We start from the raw sequence: 7,635 nt of genomic DNA on the forward strand, positions 1-7,635 counted from the left end.
GTAAATTAAATGTTAGGGATTGAGGTACGGATCCAATATTTCTTTCACAACCTTTCTTGGAGTCTTTGCTTAATATTATATATTACAGAGTTGCTAACAGTAATAAAGAAATACCTATAAAACACCAATAAATGAGTCATAAAAGGAATCCATATTAACTGTCTTATTTGATTTGTTATGTATTTGATATATAATTAATACATATATTTGATAATATATATATATATATATATATATATATATTAATAATAATATATTGTTATTATGTATATTGTATTATATATATATATATATATATATATATATGTATATATATATATATATATATATATATATATATATATATATATATATATATATATATGTATATATATATATATATATATATATATATATATATATATATATATATGTATATATATATATATATATATATATATATATATATATATATATATATATATATATATATATATATATATATATATATATATAAGCAACAACTTACTCTAATTAGTTCTTAGCCGGTTGGGGTTAGTCGAAGTAATTTGAATTAAAAGATGTACCGTGAAATCATTACCGGATTTTTTAACAGATGTCGCTAGGCTTAAATATGCAGTGTTATGATTTGACACATATGTCATTTTATTCTACTGACATCAAACTTCAAAGCTATACCTATTATATAAGGAGAGAAATAGAGATTTAACTTTATAGGAAATTTTGGGGAAATGTTTCGCGCCGTCCAACATGTAGATGTCGCTAGTTTTAACTTATTACTTGCTTTAATCGCTATGCTAAAAGCCGCGACGGGATCTTCGTTGGCTTACTTCGTTTCTATGGTGCGTTTATTGTTTATTTCTTTTGAGCTCCATTTTCAGTATGCCTGAGGTCAGGAGTAGTGCGTTTGGAGTTTTATAACGTTTATTAATTCAGTTATTAATCCATTAGTATATATAAGTCGGTAGTACAATAAGTAAAGCGAATTCTCGATCTAGGAAGTGTTGTGTACCCGGATGCACAGATAGTAAAGAAATGCAGAATCGTTTTAGTTCGAAGAAGTACTTGGCTGCCTTTAAAAAATGATTGATAATGTTAAAAATCCCAAACTGACTGGATTAAACATTAAATACATTTATGGTCGTTGCAGCATATTTTGTTGTATGTTTATACGTATTAATAATCGTATAAAATATTGCCTTATTGCCCAAGTAAGAACACATTTGTTAAAGTGCCATTAATTAAAAATTTAACTATCAGAATGAATATATTGGCTTAGGACTACTTAATCAAGATATTTTGAAATTTGTTGGATCTATTGGGGCTCTTGGATTCAGGAATGTACATCCTTCGCTTAGTATGTTTGAGAAATCATTTAAAGTGCTTATTATCAGTACCTTCAATACTAACGGGGGATGTATTACCAAGAGTTGGGAAGTTGTAATTTGACTCTATACTTTCAATTCCAGATGTTCGTATAAGAACAAACGAGGCAAGTTTTTTACCTGAAAACTTGCATTTGTGGCACGTATTACTATTCTTAGTTAATTAAGAAAAAGCTACTGAAAGTCATCGTTTGCTGCTGGAAATAAACATGTGAGGTGTGGTTTCGAAAACTCAAAAGCGTTGATTTCGATGTCAAGACAAAGAACGGTCAGGTAGACAGAAAAATTCTGAAGATGCGAAACTGTAAGAGTTATTGGATGAAGTCCCAACCTAAACTCAAAAACAATTGGCAGTAGTAGAAGTAGCACAAGAAACGATTAGTGAGCGATTACCAACAATGGGAAAAATCAAAACATGTGAAGAAGGGTGCCCAATCAATTGAATGATAGACAAATGGAAAATTAAAAAATCGTGTGTGAAATTCTGCTTCGAATGTATAATCGGAAGTCATTTCTGCATCGAATAGTGAGGGGTAATGAAAAGTAGACACCCTAAGCACGAAAAATCTTGGTAACTATATTAACTTATCAACAAACAACTACAAATGATCAATTTGAACCATGCATTGATTGAAAATATCCAGATTGGGTCCGAAGGCACGGTAAAGAGGTTACAACACGATAACGAACTCTCTCGTACAGCAAAACCGGCCAAGGAGACGTTGAAGGCACTTGGATGGGGCATATTATCGTACCCGCCGTACTCTCCAGACCTTGCCCCGTCCGACTATCAACTTTTCGCATTAATAGGATACGCGCTTGCAGAGTAGCACTTCGTCAATTTCGAAAAAGTTAAGAAATGGCTCAATGACTGATTGTCTGAAAGATGGGTAAGATGTATAGAATCAAATGGCTAATACTTAATAATGATGTAATTTTTAAAAACATTTCTGAAAAAAACAACCGTAATGAATTTCTGAAACACTTGGTATATCCAATCTAATTTTAATAGCCGTGTATTACAATACGCCATCTATTCTAGCTGTGAATTGCAAGACCAAAAAGTGGTAACATTGATATGACGGTGCCTTATCAACCATAAGCAGACATTAGACATTTCTATTCAAACTGATTATATTGCTACATCCTCATCCTTTGGCACTTGGCTTGGTACCATCATTGGCGGAGTTATTTGGATACATTAGATTTTTCCACTGAAGTTAGTTATTGTATTTTGATATGAAAATAGAGGAGCAGGGGTATTAAAGGAATACTGATGATGTTAACGTTTGAGACGTGGTGCGAGGCATACTAATAATAATTCTCTGTATAAATTAAAAAGAAAAGAAATGTTGTCGAAACCGAAGATTGGCGTTTCAGGAGTACAGTTAAGCATAAATAAAAATGTTTTTTTATTTCATATTCTTGATGATTAGAGTTGTGACAACATATATATCCCCGGGGAAAGCATATAAAACACCAAATATTTTATTTGGAGTTACACCTATGTTACTCTCACTAACTAACATAGATGTTTCTTTCTAGGCATGAATTTATAAAACATTTTTTTTTGATAATTAAGAAGACATGTTTAATTTTATTTCAGGTTATATACTTTACAGCTTTTAACTTTATTTTTTTAATCAAATAATCCGTAAAATATCAAAATATGCTTTAAAGAAATAATGGTAAAAATAAAGACCCTAGACAACATTATTTCCTAGTAAATGTTTTATATGAAAAATAATTAGTTCGGTTGATGAAAAAGAAAGATTTTCGTTCAATTTAAAGTTTATTGATTCAAGGCTCTTGTCTTAACAAAATTAAAATTCTGGAAAGGGAGAAGCCGAAAATCGGTCATATTGGTAGTGATTTAATTAAAATGAATTTAAATATAAGCTACCCCACGTCAATGTTAATATTTTATGTCCAGCAAACTAATATTTCATTTTTATACTAGTAACTAACCTAATGAAGCAGCTTTCATGATATTTTCCAGTCTACATAATAAACAACGAGTTATACAATACAATTTTTAAATAATTTTACATATAATTAAGGATGTTGATTTTTGAAATATTTTGTCTTCGATATATCGGTCTAATATAAATATTTAAAGATGATATTTATTTATGAATTCGGTGGTATTTTTCAAGTTTTTAGTTAATTTATAGGTCATGAGGGTCGGACCCTTACATATATTTTAGTTTAGTAAGCGTTTGTTATTTCCTATTTTACATAGAAAGATACTCTCAACTCGATCTAAAATCAAAGAGGTTGATCTATAATACAATTATAAAGCCAATTTGGACCTATGAGGTGCAAATATGGGGTTGCATTAAAAATTTAAATCAGTCATACAGCGCTGTCAAACAAGGTTCTTCGATTGATTACCAATGCCTACCGCTATGTAACCAATGAAGAACTGCACGATGACCTGGAAATCAAATGGATTTTCGAAGTTGTGCAGGATTTCGCCTTGAAACACGAAAGAAGATTACTAAATCATACTAACGTGGAAGCAATACAACTGCTGGAGGAGTCAGCGCTATAGCAGGAAAATTAATCCGAGCACATAGGAAAAGTAGTAATAAATTAATTGTAATAATAATATTAATTAAGATTGTACTAAGCGTATCTAATAAAAATGTTATAAAAAAAATGTAGAAAATCACTTCATTATGTGATCTCCTGTACAAAATACTATTTTAATTAATTAGCCTTATTTTAAAGCTTATTCCTCTAGTCTATATATGTCCAATAATCAGATCGGATCGTGTTAGAAGATTTTAATCTACGCACTTCACTGTCACTTCGCATATTTATCGAATTAGTGAGTACATTGGGATGTACGACACTCTTTTGAAGTAGTTTACACAAACACCTTGGATTACACTCGTTATTGGTTCTAGAGGAATATCGTGTGATATCACTTCATTTGAAACATAGTACGGAGCATCGACAATGGCGCGCAACACTTTATTTTGGAACCGTTGTATAGTGGATATATTAGACTTGCTAGCGGTTCCCCATAGTTGAATTCCATATGACCAAATAGGCTTGAGTATAGATTTATACAATAATATCTTGTTATCTAATGACAAATTGGATGTGCGGCCGATAGGCTAATACACTTGGTAGAGTTTAAGTCCAAGTTGGTTCCGTTTGGCGAGTATATGCTTCTTGCAAGTTAGGCGTTGATCTAGGTGCATACCAATATATTAACATCCCCTGCTTGGAGGAGTTGACAATTATTGATATAGCTCAGTCTAGATAAATACTGAGAAAAGAGAGTTTCCATTTTATTTATTTCTGTAAATATTAATCAGATAATATATATGATGATGATATAATATAATTAACAATTTTTTGTTGGCGTCTTTCAATCAGCATTAGCTTTTAAATTCGGTGTGTTGAGAACGAAGCAGTATGAAGCTGCAAAATAAGACCACCGTGTAATTATTAGTTCACAAAACGGTTCCATTTTAGTTTTGGCTTAAAGAAACTGCTCCTTGGTCTTGGAGGGGGTTGGCATTTCTGACCTTCCCTGTAAGGTATGTTGAGAGTTGCCAGATGAAAGGAGAAGCCAGTCTTTAATCCGCAAGAAATGAATTCCATTTCTTCGCGCATTAAACCGATATGGTTCTGTCGGTCCACTTGCATTGTATATTGTCCTTTCTTTGCCTGCGAATTTTTCAACAGATTCCCAGATGGAATCTGGGTTTCTATGTCTTCTGTCTTCTATATGTCCATGTGTTAGTTCGAAGAAACAGAAGAGCAGTTCGATTAAGACTTGGTTTGTTTTCTAATGGATAAATACCCTCAGTGTCGTTCTCTATCGCCGTTCGCCAAGTTATATGACCAGTACATTCCTTTGGGTTTGAGTCTGATCTGCTCTGCTTCTTGTCTAACGTCTAATGTTATTTTGATATAATGGGGAAGATTTTGTGTCTTGCTACTGTTTTTTTTTGGAATAACAACACGATAAAAGGCGAAGAGATTTGAAAACAACACAGATATTTTTACGAGTTTGGTTTTCTAAAGCTATCTACACTCTATATTTCAGTATAAAAAGTTGATCGTGATAGATCTGTCGTTAATCTGTAGTATTATGGAAGTTTACTCTAGTATTAACAATGAGACACTGAACTTTGTATTGGAATTTTTGAAGGTTAGCTATATCATATGTTTGTCTCGTCTGTTAATATTTTTTACGTCAACACATCAAATCTGTTCGAAGGTATAGTTCAGGTGTAGCTCAAATTTACGAGACTTACATTAAATTTCGTTAACCTGATGGGCCCAAATTAAGTGGAAATGATATAATGAACTATAAGAATATGACAGAAATGAGAATAATAGAGTACAGATGATTACAAACAACTGTCAACTGGGAAGAATGTTTTACCATTATAGGTAATAATAATAATAAAATATCCTTGTACAACTTATATTACATTCTTTTAATTATCAATCAACTAATTGTTCAGCTCGATAATCGATAGTCGATAATCTTAATTAGTCCGGATTAATGATATTATATTATTTAAATATATAACAATGTTGTATTTATGTATTCCCGTGATTATAATAAATTATTTTGTAGGAGGCTTAATCCTACACTCATCTATGATGCCACGGTCACCACATATGGAGCAAGGAGGTTATTTGTAGTACCAAAATATAGCCAGTCTGCTATAGGTGGGTTTCATTAGATAGACTCATCAAATATTAATAGTTTTGTTCTGTTAATATTAATCATAGTGAGGATTACGCTGAAATATTATCAAATTCAATTGCAAGAATTCAGCTGAAGACTCAATGACTATTTATTATAACGTAGAATGATATTTATGTTGTTATTAGGTTCATTCATTCAGAGTTTATAGACGATTGTTCTGTTACAGCTGCATAAATATGTGTAAAAGATTGCAAAGTAAATAGTTCTTCGTTATATTTTAAGAATACCGAGTGTGTGTTGTCCTGTAACCGCTTTATTCACGCACTGAAAGTTCATTGTTAGTGTGGTTTGAAATATTTTGTTTCAAACAGTTTCATAATTTTCCTTAAGGAAAATTAAATATTTTGATATGAAGCAGTTGATATTAGCAAAAGAGTGATAGCAAAAGTTAGGCCTTATTCTCTGTTACACGCACAATACTACTAAATAAGTCTTGTAAGCTGTATGTCCAACAGCAGCAAGATTAGAATTCATGTTAGAAGAAGAAGTTATGTTATTGACTGGTCAAAATAACCTTAATGATTTTCGGGGATTGTTGGATTACGTATTAGAAATCTAAATTAATTTTATATTAGGTGCATTTTGCTCAGCTTGATCAGCTATATCTGTTGGTGAAAATGAAAAGTATCAAGGTAAACAATTGTTAAACAACCTAAGGTTTATTAAACAGTATTAATTTAGATGTTTATAACATTTCTCCACATAAAATAACAGTTTCATCAGTATTATTGAGTTATTCAGTATAGAAGTGTTGGCCGCAGAAAAAATGTCGATATTTATATCGAAATATCAGTGTATTCAGACGCTAATCCTAGAACCTTTAAAATTGCAGTTATCCTTTGATCTTTGATAAAGAAATTGCCCGATGGATCTATTTTAAATCCTTTTAAGCATGTTTTTAATTTATTTATTACATTATTACTAATCCTTATCGGCTAACCTACAATTTGTCGTTACAAAAACTTAAATCTAGATATATATCTAGGAGGACCCATTGGCCTATCTATCTTCATTTAGCAATTGGTCTATTTTAGACTCTTGTGTAATAACGTTTATGTGGTAAGACTGTGGTTTTTCTATTAAATATATCTCACTAGACTACACAAGATCAAATGGTTTGATTCTTTGGAGTCTGTGTCCTGTTGTGGTATTATCCAGGAGTTGTAATACTTATATTGACATGAGTACGGACTCTGCCCCCACGTCTCCTTCCAATTCTCTTGATTTCTTGAGTGACAGTCGGTATCTGAAAGTTTCGTTGTAAGTAATCAGTCCTGTAGTATGGGTCGCCTACAATACTTCTCAGGACTTTATTATAGAAAACTTTTATTGTGTTTATATTAATTTTCGCGAAACATCCCCAAAACTGAACTCCGTATGTCCATATAGGTTTCAGTATTTGCTTATATAATAACAATTTATTATGTACTGATAATATCCAATTAACCAATACACTTTCCTATAAATGAATTTAAGTTTTTTACATGTTTCTTCCAGCGAAGTTTGCAT

Source organism: Rhynchophorus ferrugineus, unplaced genomic scaffold (assembly GCF_030347505.1).
Source record: "Rhynchophorus ferrugineus isolate W39M unplaced genomic scaffold, kcgeb_rfMv2 rfM6, whole genome shotgun sequence".
Classification (NCBI taxonomy): domain Eukaryota; kingdom Metazoa; phylum Arthropoda; class Insecta; order Coleoptera; family Curculionidae; genus Rhynchophorus; species Rhynchophorus ferrugineus.